The sequence below is a fragment of the Euwallacea fornicatus genome, chromosome 30, assembly GCF_040115645.1.
Source record: "Euwallacea fornicatus isolate EFF26 chromosome 30, ASM4011564v1, whole genome shotgun sequence".
Taxonomy (NCBI): domain Eukaryota; kingdom Metazoa; phylum Arthropoda; class Insecta; order Coleoptera; family Curculionidae; genus Euwallacea; species Euwallacea fornicatus.
This window is the reverse complement of record NC_089570.1, coordinates 283,153-306,525: the sequence shown is the minus strand read 5'-3', so window position 1 is coordinate 306,525 and position 23,373 is coordinate 283,153. Positions and strand designations below refer to the sequence as shown.

The following is a 23,373-nucleotide window of genomic DNA, read 5'->3' as shown; positions in this document are numbered from 1 at the left end:
GATCTGCCATTTAATGATCTGTAAGTAGGCCACATTTACATGCAGTTACTTAATATTATGCGATATTCTAAGAAACTATTTTCCTTTGTATGTGCGTACCCAACTAACGAACAGGTTGATAAAGCCTAAACGAGCTGTGGGGCGAGTCTTGCGTTGGTCGTTTAACGACACACGAGATTAATTCAAAATGTTTGAGCAATATGTGACATTTCGAAGTATGTAACTCGAAGAAGACTTTTTATGTCCCTCTTGCTGTTCCCGAAATATTTAAGTTTAAGTATCGGGTAAAAATTCTTCGCAATTCCTATCGACTTTCCCCAATGGTTGGGAGAGCTTCAATTTTTGGATAACAGAGTTATTGCGTCAAAGCAGAGAGAAAACTAATTGCTGTACTCGATGTTTAGGCCTAAATCTGTGAGAATAAGTGCATTTTTCAAATGAGGAAAACGTCTTTTCATTCCTGTATTCGTATTTTGGTGGAAGGGACAATAGCGCTGCTCTTCGACACTATATATCTAATAATGGGTAATGACTTTGGATGACTGATGAGAGTCGTCTGCTGTGACCCGAGGTCAGTCGCTGCCACTGTAATAGGTTTGTAGGATTAGAAAAACTTGAGAATGAACTTACTTTATTGATTTGATGAATTTATAGAAAAAAATGTGTTATACCAGCTGTTGAGTTATGGAGACTTAAACCCTAAAAGGTGACCCTAACCTAATTAATGGCACAATTTAGATAAATCTTCAGATTTATTATATTTACGTTTCACAAGGAAACCATATACCATGTGTGAAATTTGACCATGGCTTTAGGGTGCCTTTTTATCAGGTGACAAGGGTTACTTTTAAGTAAAACGAACATGGAATTAGTCAGTCTTGCCTAGGCTTGCTTTCCGAGCGGTCTTGAGTTAGAACATACAGGGTGTTTCCTAAGTATGGTATATAACTTCGGGAGCGTATTCTACAGCTAAAATAAACGTAATTTTGTTATATAAACTATATCCCAAAAATGCTTCGTTGCGGAAATACAGGGTGTGAAAATTTTATTGTCTGAAACTTAATGTCTCACGCACAGATAAATAAACGGTGTGTCGACCATATCGTCACAAAGTGTCCAGTGTATAGTGCCAATAGGACCACTTTTCAGATTAAAGATGAACTGCACAAGAACTTGCACTTCACAGTGGATCAGAGAGCAACCTTAGAATTCCTGAAGTCAATCGATCTTTTTGACTCCATCTAAAATGTAATTTTTATGCCTGCTCGAAATGTACATGTACTAAAACGTTCTGTAAACCGTATGTTGTCAAATGTAAGTTGAGTGCCAATAACCTAAGTAGTTGAGGCACTATAATCTTAATAAAAAAATAATAATAATAAACGGTGTTGGTGACTATTAAAATGTTGACAATTTCGCTACCAAATAGGCAAGTACACAACAAAAAAATTCATATCTTCATACAAGTATTTCTTCTCTTAAGAATAATAAAAAAGAATGAAAAAATTTTGCTACAATATTTTTTATTTATTTACTCGCAAACGGAGCGTCCTACGAAAAAAAGTCAAGAGATCTTTTTTCTTCCAAATCGAACACATAATTAAAAAAAGGAACGAAATATTGGAAAAGAACAGTGGCGTATCACATTTTTCCTTTAAAATATCCAGCAATTATCCTGCCTGCACGCCGCTGGTTACACAACAGCCACTGTTTTTAGCGTAAAATACTCACCGTTGCCGGCTCTCAAACCTTGCAAAATTTCATTAAAATGTCTCAAGTAGTTTCAGAAATATTTTAAAAATTGTAATTTTTTTAAAAAATTTTCATACCCTGCATTTCCGCAACGAAGCATTTTTGAGATGTAGTTTATATAACAAAATTACCTTTATTTTAGCTGTAGAATACGCTCCCGAAGTTATGTACCGTACTTAGGAATCACCCTGTGTATATGTGAGCATTCCTCGTCTATGGTAGGCCTATTAATCAATTATCTGAAAATATCACGGGATTTTGACTCTAAATTCCTCCTAAGACAAGTGAGAGAAAATGGTAAAAGGGCTGTCATGAATCCCCTCGCATTTCTTGTTTATGTTAAGATCATTAATCGGCATTATCCGAAAGTGATACAGGCTTTTGGTCCCAAGTTCTTCCCCAGATTAGCGTGGGAAGAGAGGGTTGTTTGCAAGTTTCTTTAGCGTAGGTGAGAAAAATATTTAAGGGTTTGATACCCGTGACCAAAAGGGTGGACAGCCCTTCCATCCTATCGGTTCTCTCGCGAAAAAGGAATGTATCATGGGCGTTGATACCGAGTTGTATCAAGGATTCCGTTTTTGAATCACGGGGAAGGAAGAAGTGCTTTGAGAATTATATCGTTTTTCTCCACCTTCCAACCGCGAGCCTTACATATATGACATAACAAAAGGGGAGTTTCCTTTCTATAACCCATTTCCAATACTAGCTTTAGTGGTCTCTTGCGTATATGACATTCCCTATGTCTTGTATGGCAATCTAGGTAAAACCTTCGAGAAAATTGACCCTACTAATTGCTACCTCGAATAAAACCAGGTTTAGGGGATCAGTGTGGAGCTTAAAACCTGGCGGTATCTCGATTTGCCTGGGCATAGGCCTGGCAAACCCGTTTTCCATAGTCTTATGTGGGTATGTTTTCTTAAACCTGGGAAAAGTACGATATTTTCAAACACAAACGCTTTTCCGATCTCACGAATGAGGTTAGAAATTTGTAACTTATTCGGCAACTGTTTTTGGCAACTGTCACCGTTATTTGTTTTTAAGACAGGGGCGCACCTAACGGCGTGCCCAGAATGTTTGGAATAAGTCGGAACGGAGCAGAAACCTCCTTGAACCCGACAAATCCGAGCGGGAGTGTACGATCTGAAATGATATCGATTACACTTTAATAACACATTCGGATGACGTAGTAAATTAAAAATAATTAAACAGTGCATAAGAAGCCTCTCTTCGACATCCAATATTTTATCATACTTCGCGTGGTATTATGGGTACCCTTCCCGGTGTGATTTATGCAGTGGTACTACCACATTGGCTTGGGGCTGTTTTAAATCGCGCATTGCAGTGTGCATATCGGTGGATTTGATGAATGCTTTGTTTGTACACCCAAATGACAAACAAATATAAAAATTCGTCCCTAATTTGATGTTCTATCAGCTGCAAATGAAGAACACGTCCCGTGGTCATCAACTGCGTTACCAATAATTCGAGTATAACTTATTACAGGGCAGGCCGAAAATTCGGTGATTGCTTTTTCTGTGGTGCTCTATACAATTCAAATAATAATTATGACAAAACCGCGGCCCGGCGTATAATTTAAGATGGCCGCCGATGGTACTTAATGACACGGTACGACTGTCATTGTGACCTGCCGAAAGCCGGGGGCATTTTATGCCCGACCACAACCTTCTCAGTGGATATAATTAGTTCGTCTGGATAATTTGGTTTTTCGGACAGGTCGAGGCGGTGCCTCCTCTTTAGATTTCGAGGCGAAATTGTCGGTTCGATTCAATAAAGAATGCGACTTTATTTCTCTCTCTCTCTCTCTCTCTCTCTCTTTCTTTCTTTCTCTCTATTTCTTTCTTTCTCGCTCTCTCTCTCTCTATCTCTCTCTCTCTGTTGCGGGATAAAAAAATAAACCCTTGCGAGGCGAGGTCGAAATACCTTCTTGCTCCCGAAAAAGCGCACACATGCAAATAACAATATATGATGACAGAAAGGTACTTATTACGTTTAAGGCCTTTAGTACCACTTTGTTAAGCGGCAGTTATTTTGCGGATTATAACGTGCCGGGTTGAAAAATCGCTTATTTATTGGGTCGCCGGATAATTAAAAACTGTTTTTTAAGTCTGGGAATTATTAAGCACAGAACTTGCAGCACGCAACTCGAAGTTTCAGCTTTAAAAGTTTCCCAGAAATTAATAACACGTCTCGGGATGTGTTTGTTTAGTTTCCTGTCGTTAACGTACTTTTCAGCAGAATCTTAATTGCCACGATTTTATTTATAGATAATTTAAGCAATTTGAAGTAAATTGGAAAATTTACAACAGAAATTGCTCCGTCGCCGCCCATATGGGCACTTGTTAAAGACCCGATCGCGGAAGATTATTAAAAAAATGCTTCTTTGCTTCGGTGCACCCAGCAATTAATCACTTTCAACACGAATTCCTCCGAAATGTATGTTCCCATGCTCCGAAAGCCATTTTCTAGTAATTTAAGCGCATTGTTTCCATTTCGTAATAGAGCCCCGGGTGAGCGCCATTGCGATTCAAAACGCACTTGTAGTGACAATCATGGCTCAGGAATTATATTAAAAATCCGCTTAAATAAATTCGTAGCCATAAATCAACAAGATCCATTAATGCATCTAAGTGCAGAGGAACTCATTAATATACACCTTCCAACAGGTATTCGTTATTATCAACCTAAATTTCATAGATAACCGTGACTTTTATTACGTGTGCTGGTACTATCTAAGTGGCCGTGAATGCGTGTTAAAAAAACCATAATTTATTATCGGACATTATTTCGTAACTACGAAGAAAATTTTCGTACCATTCGGTAGGGGAAGATACAGGAACCGCCAGGTTCTCTGGCGGATCAGTTCAGGTTTAAGCGGGGCTTGGACGTCGCACGCGTGCATCGGACATTTTGTTCGCCTTCATGATATTCCCTCTGATGATAATTTGAAATTCGGCGTTCCCATCTGAAACTCTGTACGGTTTTGTACAAATCGTTTAGAGGATATTTGTAATAAATGCATTATTACGACCATAAATGGCATTATAGCAAGCTTTTATTATTATTATGGGAAACACACACACTTAATGGCCTCTCTGCCTTATTAACTGACTGATAAAGTAAAAATGATCATTCTAAAGTCGAGATTAAGCCTTAAAATGCAGTTATTCGTCGGTAATGCGATGAGGCATTTATCGCCCACCACATAAGAATTCTTGTATGGCCGGCAAAAGTAATTTTTCTAAATTGCAAATTCTAACGCTAAAACCGTAAAAGTCGAAACGAGAAACATACAGGAAGAATGCAAGTTAATAATCTTTTTAGCGGGCTTTGAACGTGCCGCCGCTTCAAATTACCTTATCTATAGCACGTTTCGATTCAATTAATTCGCAATCCGCTTTTTGTCTAAAATCGTCTAAGAGCTAGAGAAATGGCTGCCGTCGCATTAGCATTATCATCGGGACCATCGAAACTTATTTTAAAATTGCCATTAGAACTGGCCATTGACGGCGCCTAAGGGGAAAAGACACACCATTTCACGAGGCATTTCATGTAAAATTGTGCATCATAATAAACTCCAAATTGTTTTGATCCTCACCCATCTGATAACCTACCACAGCAATTTCCATTTGTCAGAGAGGCATCATCAGCGACACAATCAGCGTTTCTTTCGGGGCGAAGGCCCCCCAGTCACTAGTGCTAAAATTTCCATTATTTATCTCATTTTGTAGAACATTTAGGTCGTCTTTTGCTAATTAAAAAGCCCAAGATGCCCCGACGTGACAGATGATCTTCTTAAACTCTTTTGCGCCTCTTCGAGGCTTTTTAATGGTCTTAAATCGAATGCGTCTTGTAACGGTTTAGGAAGTACCATCACAGGGGCCTGCTACCTCGTTCATTTATATTATTGTTCCGTACTCGAAGGATTTTCTATATGCAGATGATCATGATCCCTCATCGTGGTGGTCCCTCTCGTCAACCAAGCGACATTTTCACTTAGTAGTCCGTCTCTGGATCGAATTGAAAATCCGAAAAGCGGGTATTATAAGTAAAGTAAAACAAAACGACACTGGCCGCTGTTTTCGACAATCCGAGAACCACCGAGGGGACGGGAGCGGTACCTGCTACATTTTTGGTTGTGTCTCTTTGCGAATTTACTGCGACTGATAGAGATCTGCGGGCCGAGGACCCTTTGATGGACAGCTTCTTTTTTAAGCATAAAACTGAGATCTTAAGTAGCGTCCCAACTAGCAAAGATTCGATTTAATTTTTGAAAATTGCGGACCTGCACTGAAAACCGTTATTTTCTTTTGTAAAAAATTTTAAAGACGTCTCTGACATCTGATTTTGGATCAAATTTTTGTTCGATAACACGCTATTTTAAAGTAGAATCCCAAAATCCGGCTAAATTCATTTTTAACTATTTAATTCTAAAAATGACTTGCGTTATTTCCAATTTATACGTTTAATTTAGAGACGCCATTGGTTTTTGCTTTATGGTCCAAATTGATACACGAAACCTATTTTAGTTATTATAAATTTTTTTAGCTCAGAAGTGTTTGGTAAAGTCCCAAGGAATCGAAATTGTTTTCTCTAAAATCGATTAATTGAAATACTTTAATATTTACAATTTCTGTTGTCGACAGGAGCTGCGCACGACACACATCAGGGGCTAGGAAATGATAATCTGGCTGACGTCACGCCATCCCTCTTTTCGGCGTAGCATAGCCTCAGCTGGTTATAAATTTGAGTTTCAAATGTGGTTTTCTCGTGGAGATGTGACGTCAAAACGACACAATACATATTCGTATGGAGGTAAGTTGCAATTTTGACGTAATTTTAAACAATTATGTTCCAAATCCAAGAGTTGTTCACCTATCAAAATTATTTTTAGCGCACTAAGTAGCATACGTGCATAAGCGGGATGCCCGGATGGTACCATTTCGCGAGATATGTAACTGTTAATGCAAACCCCACGTAACTCAAACGAGTTCCTGAAATGCCAATCAAACGATTATAATAGTGTTATCTAGATGTTACGAGGAGAGGTTCCAAGGTTTTCAAGTATTTTGGGTTCTAATTAGGTACGGGACACTGTTTTAGACGCCAAGACCGGCCACATGTGACTTGCAATTCCGCAGCTTCTCCGCAAGCTTTAAATAATCAATTCACATCTCACAGGTAGACGATGGACAGACCATGGGGTACCATCGGCATGGGACGCAATCTGCACGACATTTCGGTGACAGCAACGCTCAAGAAAATAGCCGTAATTGGCCTGTCGACGAATGCGCTCACAAAAGTATCTCGAATCGATCCGAGTGTATTTAAATTTGAAATCCTTCCCGGTATACATAGTACATATACCTATTGAACGATGGGGAGAGACGTTCATCGAAGATGAAAAACGCTGATGGAACAGACTCCAAGCCATCTCCAGTTCGGCATGGAAATCGTTGAAGCTGAAGTTGGCTTCACAGCTGAAAAATTTGCAGTAACGCAAGTCGAAGATTGTAATGGTCATTTTTACCAAAACGATTAATCACATTCCTATAACTAAACCCTCATATTTTGGCATTTTTTGCCGAATGTGGCGTTGGAATGCCATGTCCGACTGTGAACAAATAATTGTTGTGAATCAATTGCGTGTCGTACTGAAGGCCCTTGGGCGACACTGAAAACGATGATTGAGCCGCGATTTCCGTATTTAACAACGAAATTACAGTGGCTCGAGTTCAGGCCAGTGGCGCGCATAATAAATTAAGTTTTATGACGGTGTTGTAAAACAAATGTATTATACGACAATTTGGGTTTGTCGAGTCATTCCTCGTCGTTTTTGAGGCAGAATTGGAAGGCGGAATAAAAATTCACTAAATCGTGAGTAAAAGAATTCCCATGTGAGTCTGTGCGCGACATGTACGTATATCATATCCGTATGAGTTAAGAATACGTTCGATTACACACACAGTTTCGTTCACGACTCCGTTCGTATTGTTATTGATATTTTAAGTCTGACCATTTGAGGGGTATTTAGTTCGGTTCAAAAAGCTGTAGTTATTAATTATTCGTACCTGCAGCATAATCAGTTAGGTCGTAAAGATGCCAAAGTTGAATTTTTTGCACAGTTTATAAATAAAGCATTGTTAATGAGTTTCTTAATTGCAGGCTTGGTGTTGGCATATAAACGCATACTCCAGATCTCAGCATTGTAATTAATGGCTGGCTTTGTTGTTATTATCCCACAAGAGCTAGAGAAAATTGCTGATCGAGTTTTGATTGGTTTTCTTAAGAGCTTTACTGCTCGACCGACGAAGAGGGTTCGAAGGACCGCCTCGTAAAAACTAATGAACAGATCGAAAGTTTTTGTCTTTTTTATTCATCGATATTAATATTTTAACTCATTTTCGACCGTTTAGGGTTGGCGTACGCCTGCGTGAGATCACTATCGGCTCTTCATAACACTGGAGCTTTATTATTTCGCGGTCCGGAATTATTTTGGGAAATCTTATCTTTTGGTTTGGTCAGTAATTAATGGCGACTTAAATTATCGTTATTGCTCTTAATGACGATGTCTTTATGTATATCTCTCCCGGGAAGGAATTCCATGAAGTTTCCCACTTTTCGAACAGAACACGAACTTCCGATAACGAATTCGTAGTGCATATTGGCATTAACGCGTACACTACATTTCTTCAGCTTTTGTTTCCCGATTTTGAAATTGCCCATTGTCCTGGCTGAAACACATCAAAGACCAGCTATAACGACCTACAAGAACTTGCCGTGAATATCTGTAATATCTAATTATTGCGGGCGAAAAAGGATGCAAGACATTACCAAGAGTGGCCGATCTGGCAGATTGCCAAATGTTGCGGCCATTAGTCTTTGGGCCAATATTCTTCAGTGTTGGTTACGGAGCGGCCACGATTTCAATAAAGATAAATAAGTAGTAATAACACGATGCGAGCCTCCATTTTGGCCGCTAAATTAAGTCAAATTCCGTTTTCAACTCCACACACTTTTTGTAAGGGTCATTACAATTTGGTCACTGCTATACAGGGTGCGCAAAAACTAAGTGCGCAAAGTTCGTTGGAGAAATCGCCAATCGAAGAGCGTCTTCTTCGGCAACTACACAAATGCGATTTAGAATATGATTGTTATGTGTTCTACGCTTTGACTGTCCGATATTTATTTCTCTAAGTCAGAGGTCGCGGTTCTATTCCTCTGGAAAGAATTGGAATTTGGCAAAAGGCGAAACGTACTCTCCACACACAAAAATAGAATCGAAAATTCCGAAAATAACAAATTTTATTTTCGTTTGATGTCATCCCCTGACTGTAGCTGCTTAATTCGGGACACCCTGTATACTCTGGTATACGAGTACTTAAGCCAAGTGGATCTAGAAGTGATTTAAGGAATCCGAAGAAATGAATTCCTCCTTTAAATCAGCAAAAGTTCGAAAAGTATCGGAGTGAACGACCCCATTATTAAAAATCCCTCAGTGCATAAATTTCCGATTCAAGACTATAAATCGGTCGAGCGGCGATTTCGGACATTTTGTTCAAATAAACAAAGAGCGCGGCCGAAAAGAGGAAATTTTAAAACGCATTTTGTCCGTTCTCGTGTATTTAGATTTCTGCATTTAATTTGGTTCTTGAGAAATGCCGAATTTACATGTAAGAGTGGCTGTACGCCATAAATCGGATTTGGGCCGAGACAAGAGACAGTGAAGAAGAATAGTCCGTTTTAAAAAGATAAGTCGAGGCTGATTCACGAATCGCATTGGCCGACTCGGTGGCCAGAAACGGACTCAGAAAAAATCACAATTTACAGTCCGAGATGCGTAGAAACAAACTGCTAGATGAAGAAGTTTTTAGACGCGGACCGTGACCGAATTTCATAACAATTCGAAATCTAACTTGACCAAAAATTCACAAAATGTCGTTTCACGTTTTAAGTTCTGTAAATCTTAGCTACGAGCAGTAAGTCCTCATCATTGAAAGTGCAAATGACCGTTCTTAGCCGTTGAAAAATAATTAGAATCACACGAAGAAAAATGTTTCCTTCATTGCTCGGACCCGGGTCGACTCAATAAAGAAACAAGAATAAGTGTACCGAGAATAAGTAAACGTGTTTTCACATTTGCTCGGCACCGTGGTAACATCTTTGTGGGGACGAATCTTATACTTCTCGCCATATCTTATTACCAGAGGCATTGCCGTTAATACCCATCCACACTTTCGCGATATACGATCCTGGAATATTAGTTACTCGGACAGGATAGGACTCGCAGGTTTTTAGCGCCCGCGGAAAAATGGGTGCGCATAAAGATATTTCTTATTATCCATTGTAGGCAAATCTTTCGCAGCCTAGATTGGCGCCCGCAACTTTCGGATTTTGCGGATTCATGAGGATTCAAATTACGCATTTAAATTTGAATCGCGTAAATAGGGTGTTTATGAGCCAAAAAGTCGTTTGTGGTCGCAATCGATATAGCGTAGATCGTTTCGGTACCTATATTAACTATCGCTACGCTGAAAATTGCCCTTTTTCAAGACTTTTGGCGCATCGCAAAGGGAGTTGCCGTAAGTTATACACAAACTTAGTTTTTTAGGTACGGACCTGGCATTTTTATTTCATATTTCGCAAGCGCTTTTCATTCCTGAAAGATCAATGTATCATTCGTGCACTTTTTTTTAGTTGGCCACCTGGCTCTCCAATATGACTCCAACGAATTTTTCATTTGGAGAACTAGGGGAACTGCAGATCAAGTTTACAAAACACTACCGAATGCACATGGACGTCGCCTCTTCGAACCTATCCTGGACGGTTCGCGATCGAAGGTAAGTCGGATGTTTACGGGAAATGGGCGCGTAGCATTGACCGTGAATCGCCCCGTATATACGAATCGTTCAAAACCTCTGGTCAATCATGAACCGATATTTGTCCCTACAAAAGCTTGTAGCCAACTTTATGTCGTTTGGCTCGATATTCTCTAACGTTTCTTCGTTTTCCAATGTTCTGAAATGCACAAACACTCGCAATCGGCTTCATCTTCTAGCAGGTGATTCAGCATATTTACGGAGTTTCCAATCGACTGAACATTTTGATGAATGATGACGATTGAAAAGTTGTGTTTCTTATTGTCAAGTATATTTTGGCTTTTTTTTTCATTTTTTTTTTTATTCGAAAATAATTCGTGTCAACTTTCCTTAGGGAAACCGAGCATTTTCACATGGCGTTGTTCTTGGGGCGTGTCGAGGCAGAAATCTTAATTTCTGAAACTGCCTTTTGATTAGTCGAAGCCCTCGGAAAAAGTAAAATAAAGACGAGGTCGACCCGCGATATGACTGAACATGAGGCGTATAATGATAAGAAGGGTCGGGGGAAAATTTAATCGAAAGTATCCAACAATTTCGGTTGGGCCAAATTAGTCCTAATTACGCATAATAGTAGAGTTATTTACAAGTGAATCTTCCACGGAACGAAATTAACTATACTTTTATATTGGCTCTCGGAACACTTAAAACAACCCGGGGCCCATCACGATTTTATGTCTTCAACACAACACATTTTTACTACTTAATTTGTACTTTGCGTCCATTTAATTTTTTTTACTTGAACACTTTTTTCATTACCGCATCGGTTCCATTCGGTTAATGGGACAGAAAATAGGCACCGTGCTTTTATGGGTTCTAAAATGTACGTGTAACTATATGATGAAAGGGGGAAAAGAAACATGTGTCGGATATAAATTTATCACGACTGTCATGTGAGGCGAATCCATCTATGTTGCTGAAGTAGGGGAGTTTTATTCCTCATCTCGATTTGATGGGCATCGAAGAATTCTTCGGTTTCACATGCATATTTACCAATTTAATTAGCACGTCTTCGTCGTGGTCGTGTCTTTGATTGGCGCAGCTCAGATAACAATTTTTCCGGTCGGCTGCACTTGTCCCGTGATGGTGCCAACGTGCGCGCTATTATAACATAAGTATTGGATTTCGCTAGACAAAAAAGGAGCAAGAAATGCGCATCCCAAACTGGTTACCCTGTTATTACCGATCTTGTGTTTCACCTTGCCGAAAAAAGGACCACAGAGAAAACATTGGCCAAAAGTATCAAAGACAATCTTTGCCAGAAAGAACGAAATATAATTGCGAAGGGACAAGGCGGACTAGACCAATGACCCATTGCCGGAATGCGGTTTAAAGGCAAAACTTCGATCCTCGCGGAGGCTCAAGCTCAAACTTGACTTTGGTCTCCGTTAAAAGTGTCACGCCGGAATTCTGCACGCATAAGGGCAATATGAACTTTAAGTTCGTCGCCGCCAGTTGTGGTGCAGTTGGCCAACCACCAGTTCGAACCGAAAATTAGACTTATGCAATTACAGAAATTCTATGTAGCCTGAAATGTTATTTTCAACACGCGATAGTGTTTTTGAGAAGAAATATTTCAAAACGGATGCGCAATGGCATTATCCGGCCCCCCAATTTACTCCACGGGTAGTCATTTCGTCACGTATTTCAGCAACGGAGAATGTACGAGGGCGCAGAAGGGCCACCATTAATCTTTTTCTTATTTTCTGCGTTTCTCGAGATTTAACCAACTTTTCCTGAGAATAATTTGGTTAAAATCCGAGTTTATAGTCAGAACTTAATTAAATTTAGTTGAATTCCGAGGTTATGGAAATTTCTGGAATTATTATCTACGTCCAGTTTTGCTGGGTCATTGGCCTTGTGTGTGATGATGAGCTTTTTGGGTGAGCGCAAGCGACAGTCGCTCATTTCCTCCAATGAAAGGTCCGATTAACCGTTGACTCTTAGATTACTTATTAAAAGTGTTCATTTTTCGTACGTAAGATCCCTGTCTCTTCTAAGATGTGACGGCGGGCTGACATGGAACCCTTGGCGGATACCATCGATCCTTGTATCTTGCCTAACCACGTCATAGACGTATATAGAGCGCGAGATCAATCACTGATTGACCTCTGTTACAACTAAAACTGGCTACCCTGCCGGTATACCCCATCCCATCTTAACTTTGATTGATCTACCGTAACCTGGATCAATTCGGAAATTTAAAAAAAAATGAAATTCTGCTGTTCGGTTAAAAAAATGCAACTAGGCATCAATTAAAAATAAAATAAAAAAATATTTGGCTTAATTCGGAGTTTAAACTTGGAAAACAGAACGAGTGTTTGGCAGTCAGAAATGCATTACTGGCCGAATCCATCAAAACGTTACCGTACAGTCGCCAGCTTTCGACAGTTACCCGATAAAAACATTTTATATTTAAATTTATTAATTACCCCACTGAAAAATGGCTGTATTTGGGGCTTAATGATACCAAAAAACAAGTTTGTTCGCGCCTCTTCCAACGATGACGACGACAACGCTTGCAGAGCACCATTAAGACAATATTTCGTGGCCGATTTTTTTCTTCTTTGGACTCGATAATTTACGGAGCCTCCGTTTCGATCATGAGAAAAAAATAAGTCGCATTCATGATTGCTTTTAAGGGAAGCCACACACAAAAGTGTTTTTTGTTTATTAATTACGGGATTCGCGGATCGCTCGTTAAACCAGATCGATGCAAAGTGATTTAAATGTCATTGCGCCGCACCGTCAACGACCAATAATTACTCAATTCGTCGGTTGCTTTTTTCCCCTTAAAAACGCCTAAACAAAGGTACGAGCTCAGTGGCGGCGCGACTAAAAATTTCATATTTCGCCAAACTCGTCCTTCGGACGTGAATTCTCTTTTTCCGACGTTCCTCGTTCACGCACTCTTTTCCTTCGTCGTCGGCTCAAAGGACAGCTCACGTTTCGATTAGCGAAACATTTCGTGTTTCCCATGGAAATGGTGGAAATAGATGGGCGCATTCACGTGCATTCATCTGCATCTAATTTTTCTCGGTATCCCAAAGATATTGAGCTAAAACGTTGCGCAGATTTTGTATCTCAACTAAAACCACTTAGCGTCCGCGTGTACGCCATTGATATGTCAATTACGAGGGGAACCTGTTTAAATAACCTTTTGCAAAGGCGTATTACGTCAGTGAATGTCACGAACTATGAACTGTTTCAGTGCAGTTACAAACAAACCTGTTACTATATTATAAAATGTTTTCGCCCATTCTCGGTACTCTGTTCTTAGACGGTTAATAAGGTCAGACACCTGATGCGATTGCTTTCTCGATTTATGGAAATTACGCTAATATAACGAGCATGACCCCTGCTTCTAGTACTTCTCGCAGGATTAATCGATTAATTCACGTGAGCAATCACTTTCGCTAATGGCATTTTGATTACCTCGGTAAAATTTCATGTAATTATCGCTGTCTTGCTCAATCCAACTAATGCGATCTTGTATTATTTAAAAACCTGAATGGTACCACCAGGTAAAATTCTAAAACACCTACTTATATGGTATTCTTTAGGGATTGGGGTATTCTCTCGAAGTTCGAGGTATTCGTCAGCTACCACATACCCGAAAAAGAAACACTCCACTGGCGGCGGTTAGTCAATTTAAAAAACCGCGATCACCTCTAGACATACGTGGTGACGTCTGAAGTGTAATTTCGTGTCACAATCAGTTGAAGCACATCCATTGCGTATATAGAATCACCCACACACATGAGTCTACCTGCCGACATCACGATACCGATTTTGGTAGTTTCATCACGTTAAAAATACCTGATGGAAGTTAACGTGAAGACAATTTTGATTTTTTATTTGGAATTTTTATCGGGCAGTTTTACAATGTCGAGGGGTGGAAAAGCGGCCAAACAATCTCGAAAGGTGCGTTGATAAATCAATTTTACAACCGAAGAAATGAGCAAGATGGTTCTGCATAAATCGTGTTATTTAGTCGAAAGGAGAGTCGTTGACACGGCGACTTAGGGGGTGGGCCTTATCGGAGATCTTCGCGTTTAATGCTGGAAAACGCCGAGCCAACAGCCGAAAGAATCGTTTCCTCCAGAAGTTTTTCAATTATTCAACAAACAAAAGTTGAGTCCCTGACTCGGGTTCGCCAAACTCGTCCCGTATTCACAATAATGGAAATATTTTACGTCCCATGAACCACTCGCATTTACGGTTTTGGCCGAAAAAACTTGCTGAATATAAATCAGAATTTTTTCGGGGGTTTTTTTCGCGATTTTGAATTTCTGCTTTTTCGTTAATCGAGATTTTATCTTGCCACAGTTTTTACGCTACGCATACGAAAACAAAGGCCCTAATGAGTCTTGGCGTTTCTGGTAAGAGATTTAAATATATAAGCTTCCATTTATGAGCCCAATAAACATGTCTTTTCCGAGCAATTTATGTCCGATATCAACAATAAATTCGTTCCTCGAAACGGCAATAATAAACCCTGTTACTACGAATAAATTAAATAGAAAAATATAGCGTTAAAGCGGCTTTATTCAAAACGATTTTTATTGCGCTGATTAAATAAAAAAAAAAAAAAGTAATAAGCAGCATAGGCATATTCAGTTTAAATGTCTGTATTACAGCTGCGATACAAAACCAATTGAATGTCTCTATTTAACAATAAACCACGCCTACAGCTGGTGTCCATTTCCAGGGTCACCTAACATGAGGTAGGACGTATAATTGGGTCTGCCGCATATGGCCGTTAAAAAACTATAATACCATAGTATACGCACTGTTAAATGTCTAACTAGCATGAATGAGAACACGGCTCAATATCGTGCTTTTTAAGCATAAAGAAATACCGAACGTTTGAAATGAATTCTCGTCAAGTGAGCTTTGGAATTATTTGACACCGAGCCCGTATGTCTTTGATATGTTTGACGTAATCGCGAACAAAAGAGTAAATCTAACCTCACTTAAACACGACTCCGTTCACCTTTATTATTTGTTGAATTTGATCAAAACGAAACGTTTTTCGAGGCTTCGCGGATCCCTGTGTTGTCAGTTGGTGTCCCAAGCGCTAAAAATAATATTCGCGTCCAAACCAAAACTCCTTGCAACTGAGTCTTACTTTCGAAGTAGGCATTCCATCAACGGAGAACGGGCCTTTGAGATTCCACCCTGCCCTCCAGCATTCGTCGCAAATTCGTGTAAACGAGGTGAGTGAACAGACACTAATCAAATTTACTTATGTTTCATACTTTCTTCGCCGGTAGTAAAGGTTAAAATTAAAAGTGAGGTTATGTCCCTTCGCCTACGTTCGAAATTGCGTAGACGTACGCGCTCAGTGTCGAATAATTCCAAACTTTGCTTGACCGAGTTTTTTTTTTTTTAACGCACGGTACTTTATTATGCTCAATGCAACGGCATTTAAATGAGCACGCAAATAATCATTGCAGCTATAAAGGAATTGCACAAACACACAACATGCATCGTCTGACATTTGAATTGCCCAAGCTCAAAATTGGCTTTTACGACGCGAAAAAACTCGCGTTTAATGAAACGAACTGAATTGAGTAACGCAGTCGCGGTCAGATCGATAGAAAAACACGTAATTGGGTTAATGTCTCTCGAGATGGCCGGGTTTTTTAATGTGTCTTTCAGCGTATTTATAAGGTTAACATTAAAGTTAATTTGTCTACGGTACGGAGTGCATTTGCACCCCCTACCTGTGCGTGAGGCTTCGCTCACGAGCAGAACAAAACAAACAAAAAACGATTGTTTAATAACCGTGTCGGAAAACACATTTGTTTTACGACATCGTCCTAAACCTTAGTTTATTAGATGTGCCACTGACCCGCACTCGAACCACCGACCTTTTTTTGTTGAATACGAAAATCGGGGCTCGATCGTGGCCTTTTGTGGCTACCCCACCTTCGGCGAAGTTACCATTACGATCTTCGACTTGCGTCACTGCGGATTTTTCAGCTGTGAAGTCAACTTTAACTGCGACAGTTTCCACGCTGAACTTAACTTTCTGGCTCACAAGAACCCTGCAGATTCTCCAGCCGCCCTGAACTGACTGCGATTTTTTCTGTGATAAAGTCCTATTACTTATCGCGTTAGTTCAATTTTCCGATACTTATAGATCGATAATTGTTGATGTATCGTGGCAATTGGCTCATCTTCGAATGCAGATCTATAAACAAACTAAAGGCTGGTAATATCGCCACCGTTAGTCGACATAATTTAAGTAGGTAAATGTAATATATCGTAGCTGCACGATCGACTAAAATTTTTCAGATTCCTCTCATGCCACTAATGATCTGTGTGTCGAATGATTTATTAAGAAATTAATTCTTTCAGCCATTTTCCCCATAAATCTTGCGAATTTATTTGCATTGCTTACGCATTGAAATTTGTCTTAATTGTAATTTAAACCGCAATTATCGACTAAACGGTTAACATTGCTATCTTCATCTACCATCCTCCATTAGTTTTGGCTCATTATAAATATTGAAAATTTAATTATTTCCTACAGAACAGGTTATAGAAAATGTTTGATATAATTTCCTACTTTAATGCTGAATTTCTTCGCAATCAACTCTCCGGCGTATTGCTCTGAATTTCATGATCGATATTATCGTAATTGGTCACAGTTATTGATTTATAATCCGGTTGCGCTTCTTTGTTGCTCTAGTCTTAGAACGCTCTAATGGGCAATTATTCACGTTAACACTGGCCCGAAAAAATCGGCATATGCGAATAGACCGCATGTCATACACAAAGATTTGCAATAGCCAATTTCCTACCTAAAGCGATAATAAAATAAAGCATTTAAAACAGGTATGAATTTAATTATCGATGTATTGTACAGGTCTGTTCACCTTTAAACGTGATCGAATGCACTTGAGAAAACTATGAATTTGTGTTCGCTTTATGCAACTAGGCATTATCGAACCGACAACGTCTTGTTCGATTCCTGGGGCACCGTCGTCCGAGTTTTGGATACGGTCCTGTGTTTTTATAATAATTTTAGTATAAGAGCTTTTTCTCCGACTAACGCTCAGTGCGCTGCCCAATCCCCTTTCATTATGTAACCTATAATTATTTTCCCATTTCTCTGTAGTTTCGACCATTAAGGTACATATTACATTGAAATACGGTTGGAGTTTTTGTTTAAGTGCGTTCATTTTCTTAATATTTTACAATCAGTTTTAATGGCATCTAAGCCTCTTTCGGCGTCAAAAATCGACTTTAGCGGAATATCGAGGTCGGTACGGAGGGTCAGAACACTGCAATAAATATATCTCGTTCTATCTATAATACGATCGAGAACTATATGGTCGGCAAGGGGAATTTTTCCGAGACGTTTCACACTTCAGCAACATTCGAGATTCGAGATGCGCTCTCTGTCTCCCACGAGCGCAACCTTTCGAACTCCAGATTAATAAGTCATACATTTTAGAGGGAAGCAAAACATGCATGGGAATCTTTAATACTTCCATAATATTTGAGCTTATAAAGGCAACCAATTTGCTCGCCTAATGCCTATACGATCAAGTTCATATATCAGTCTGATCTTATAGTCGCATTTGCCGTAGTGCCAACAAATAATTTAACACGCCATTTACATAAGAACTAATTAAAGGCGCAATTTCAGCTGCAAGAGCTAAAAAATAATCCCCGCAATGTTATTTACGGCACCTTGTTAAATAGAGTTAATGTGCATGTTGTATATACTATATTACAACGTGTCCGTTGGAACTTTTCACTTATCTGAACAGGAAGTAAGCGCAGACGGTAAAATACACATGCTGGATATCTGTGTTACTGTTTCTCGTTTGAAATATCTCCGATAGCTAAAAATCTAATTTTTCATGAACTTTTACACCCCGCTTCTGCTGGGAATTGGGCCAGGAAGCCTAATTACCACGCCGCCACCCAATTAAAACCCACTTTGTCGACGTAACGTGCGTGCAGGGATCTTCGCTTCTTTGTACCATTGGCACCCCATTATTTCGTTTAGTGCAAATTTTCCTGAATTATTAGCAAATGCCGTATAATATCGTGACTCATTAGTCGAAGCTTCCGCGTTTGTCGCAGCGGGACGATTTGAGCAGTTAATGATAAACCTTTTTATAGGCTTGAGGTAAGAAGGCTTTTGGCGTTTCCGTGCGTTCTTCGCGAATATGGAACTCAAATTGGGAACGCACAGAAAAACCGAAAGAAAGATAGAGAGAGAGAGAGACAGAGAGAGAAAGAGAGAGTAAAATAATTTAGTACCATGCAGAACCCTAATGATAATTACTGAAATATTACTTAAGATTGTCAGAAAAGATACAGCAGACATATTCTCATGATGGGAAAACAAATTAGCTATTCGAGATTACCTGAACTGATTGAGAGATACATACTTAGCTTCACACAAGAAGCCATGTTATAATTTCCAATCTGCATGGAAGCAGTATCGATGGGTTTTTAATGTTGCTTTTCAAACATCCGATTGAATTTCTCGCATTTCTGGCAAACTGAGACCGTCCGGCAGCTCTAGTTTAGCGTTCCGTTTAGAAAACAATACAATCTAGTCCGATACAAAAAGGTGGACACTTGCGAGGTCTTCCTACCTCGGCCATACCACAACAAATTAGTTGACCGTATATGCCGTGTCAGCTGAAAGGAGCTGTTTTTTTACGGACCATTTCCGAGAAGCGAATTTGGCCAAGTCATTTTCAATTATTATTTAATTTTAAGCTTCGTTTTTTGTAATTTATTTTATAAAGTTGCGTATGTGAACCGTACGCCGGAAAAATGACCTAAAGAAGCTCGCGTCCGAGCACCAATGCAGTTTCTTTCTGCGTCTCCAGTGCGCCTCGACGAACTTCCCCCCAAGTTGTTCGCGCGGGACTTCGTGCAGTTGCAGCGCGAACCCTCCCACATGCACGGACCCGGGGTGTTTCGTTTAAAGATAAAAATTTCGGATCACTTCCGTCCAAACCAGAAGTGAGGCAACTCGTGATGCAATTCCGAACGTGTATGTATTGAACTTGCCTCCATGCTGACCTTTGAATAAAAGAAAAACGAACAACAAGAATCTAACAATGAATTGAATGGTGATCGATTATCGATCGGAATTCGACATCCATAATCCCGAGAATAATCCACATTATTGACTCAACAACAAGCGAGAAAACGCGATATCACAAACCACACAAAAAGAAAAGTTAACTCGTGACGTCTTCGATTTCTGCTACAGCTACTTACTAGCGGGTCCTGTCTCACCAAGAGCTCTTGCCACAACGTGTTTTGTAGGCTAATTTGCGAAATATTTCCTGCGTATTTTCACTCATCTTATCCTGCAGTGGGTTTTTGCTTCGTCCCATCTCTCCGTAACTGCCCTCAAACTTCCTCTGCTGTTCCGACCTCTGCACACCAAACTTCTTCAGCGATTTGTCCCTCGGTGCTCGAGAGTATTTATCGCCAATCTTCGATTTACTTTTCCATCTATATACTTTATCATAATTATGCACTTATAAGGCAAATTCCACGTGAGGCAGTAAAAAGGCATTTACATTTCCTATCAATGTTAATGACTACGTAGCCCAGATATATTTTACGATAGAAGGAACCTCGTGGAATTCGAGCGTGGAATATCTAATGAACACTCACGTCTCAGGATTTTATACAATTCCTTTGCTTATTTTGCTGCATTTACTTTTCGACATGCATTAGATCGAATGTTTGTTTTTATTGGAATCGGCTTTAGGAAATAGTTCGAAACGAATAGGAGATTTATTTTCTACCGGTAGTTTGGAATTTTTAGCGTTTAAGCAGAAGTAGGTGGAATATGAATGCGACGAACGAGAAACTCCACTCGTTGGACGGTTTGTCCGAAAATGCTTAAGTTACTTATCCATTTATTCCGCATGTCGACTTTGACGCACGATTCAAAACCGACGGCTGTTTGTGCTCAATTTCATACCCGATCTATCTGTAATAATCAGCTGCAACCAGTGGAATGGCCGCATATCAATTTTACTTGCAAATTTCTATTTTATCATTTTATCACTTACTCCATAAGCTGCATTGGAATCTCGTGAAATCGCGTAAATACTGGCGGAATATTTAAGTATTAAAATGAGAGTAAATCTGACAACGCAGCATGCTTGTTTTATACGTGACGTAATCGATGCGATTTTTACGGCATCTTATTTTCTGATTGGTCGCAAAGTAGGAGGATATGGAATTTTGACGTTGACACATTCGGCGTGCGTCGCAGAGACACGTGCGAAGGAGGGGTGAATAGTAAACGAACGAAAGTTCCACGCCCTGCCGCGTTTCGTTTATTTCACTTTTCCTGCTCTTTTCTTTCTCTGCGATAAAATCGTGTCCGACGAAACCTCCATAGGCCCCAGACGCATCTTCCCCGTTCTCGTCGGACGCGATGGTCCATAAAGTATACAAACCCGCTGACGGCGGGACAGCTACCAGCCACAATTACACAGGGTACTTAGATGCCGAGGCAAATAATAAGTAAAACGCATTTTTGCCAGAGACAAAATGAAAATTTACGTGATACAAGAACCGTTAGCGTAGTAGTACCACCTACGCCATTGAATTCTCATGGCGTCGCTACAGGGTCGCACATAAAATCCTCTGGTATTTAAGGCCTTGCTGAACAAAAGACGCCATTAAGAGTTCTAACTTACAAACCGTAATCGGGATTGTTGTGCCCACCGAGTGCGCTATGGTCGCCTTTAAGGCAACCTTTAGTAGTACTATTCGCGTAATGGGTTCCGTGACGATGGGTCTAATGATTTAGAATACGTCTTTTTCTCATAAAATAGAGTTGCATAATGGAAAATTGCTCGAGAGTTCGAAAGGGTCTATCAATCACGGTAATCAAAAGCACTTTAATTGATTTAGACGTTGTGATGAAATATGACTGAGTCGCACTGGGTCTTACGTAAGAGAATTGATTTTTTTAAATTCGCACTTTCCATTTTTGTCTTTTTTTTTTTTTTTTTTTTTTTTTATTTTTTTTTAATTATCACCCGAAGTAAAGGCCTACTTAAGCCTGCGAAGTGATATATGTGCTCTCTCATGCGTGCCGAATTAATTAGGCTCTTGTTTGATTAAGGAGGAATATCGGAAAAAAGATCCTGCTGATGGTCAGGGGGGCAATTAGGTTAGTCAGCACCATGGTGCCTGAAAACGCCAAAATTCCCAGATCTGCAAAAACCATTGTTTCGGCCTTTAAGTGCAAGTCACTTCACCTGCCCATGTATATGCACTCCATTATTTGCTGTGCCGAATGGTTTTTAAGGCAGGTAGAAATTTGAAGCATTAAACCGAGGGAGAGCCTCATTTTCTTCCATCACGTCAGTCCCTTTCTAATTAGTTTTCGAGGCGGCAAAAAAAGTGTTTTTCAACGAGGTTCGTTTCATCGGTGATCTGGGTTAAAAATTATACGAAAACTGAGAACTACATTAACGTACGGATACGACCGCGATAAGATGACGAGTGCGATTAGGTTAGATTAGATTTTCCCCGATTGTCCAGTGATCCGGACGCGTAAAACTCAAAAATGTCCAAACGACCGTTTGCCCGCGCGCAATACAGTTCGATTTTCCTCTTCGAAACTTTTTTTCGATTTACGCGGCAAACCATTCGAGAAACGTTCGCGTGCGTTCGAAATTAGCAGCATCCCCATGCTCAATCTTATCTTTCGCCGGACAAGTAATAAAAATTAAAATAGCAACTTACACATATACAAACCTGTATGTAATTCAGCTGGCTGAAAACGCTACAAATTATGTCTTGTCAATGTATGTACAGACGTTAGCAAACCCTGGAGATACCTAAAAGGATACGGAGATATGTATGGCCTAGCCAAGAAGTCGCGGACATGATACTTCGGGAGGCCACCAACTCGACTTGTCATTTTGGCCGTTGAGCGCTTTATCGTGTAATTGAACTATCGACAATATTGCGATAGTCGCAAATTCCGTCGAGTTGAGAAATTGAGAATTCGAACGAGATAAGTTTATCATTTTTACGAAATCTCGGAGATCCGAAGAGCCCGAACGAACATAAGGCGAGTTTGCCAGCGTCCCCTTTACCTTCCATGGCCTTTTGTATTTGCTAATATTATAATTAAACCAGCTCACCGACACTTTGATCGGACAGTAAAGCTGTCACATCAGTGGATTTAATGTCGTTAACGTCCAGTTACTTTAAGGATTTTTATCGACTGCGCCGCATAGTGAATATCCATTTTCCCCTCAGGATTTGCATAAATGAATTGTGTGTTAAAACGTTTTTCTCGACATAAATTTTTGGTTAATAACTCGTTCCCATAGTGAAAAATTGTGTATCTTTGTTATTGACATTTCGCACTCTGTAATAATTACACCCATCAAAGTAAGAACCCAAAGGTCATTAACATCCTCGAGGTTAACCTTCGTCTTCTTCGGCGTGTCCCGTCAATAAAGAAAAATACTGAGCCGAGAGAGAAACAAAAACGTAATCTTTTTTAATTCGGACCACTACGCAAGAGCAGAACACTCATAAAATCATTTTCGTGTAATCCAAATTAATCAAATTCCCCGGCCAAAAAATATGTCCACAAATTAAAACGAAATTAATATCGCATTAGTCCCTTCCTCGAGAGCCATTCTTCGGTTATGCGTGGCTACCATACGTCTTCTTTCTTTCTCTTCTTAAC

At 39.8% G+C, this 23,373-nt stretch overlaps 1 protein-coding gene and 1 long non-coding RNA gene across 2 annotated transcripts in view; one reads left to right on the top strand and one right to left on the bottom strand.

Annotated features, from left to right (window-relative positions):
* ds (dachsous cadherin-related 1) overlaps positions 1-23,373 on the bottom strand; it is a 91,309-nt gene that overhangs the window by 50,928 nt on the left and 17,008 nt on the right. The gene's annotated exons all lie outside the window — the stretch shown is intronic.
* On the top strand, positions 6,445-7,885 carry LOC136347797 (uncharacterized). The gene is made up of 3 exons (XR_010733538.1): positions 6,445-6,585; positions 6,665-6,854; positions 6,952-7,885. It is a non-coding gene; the product is annotated as an uncharacterized lncRNA (long non-coding RNA).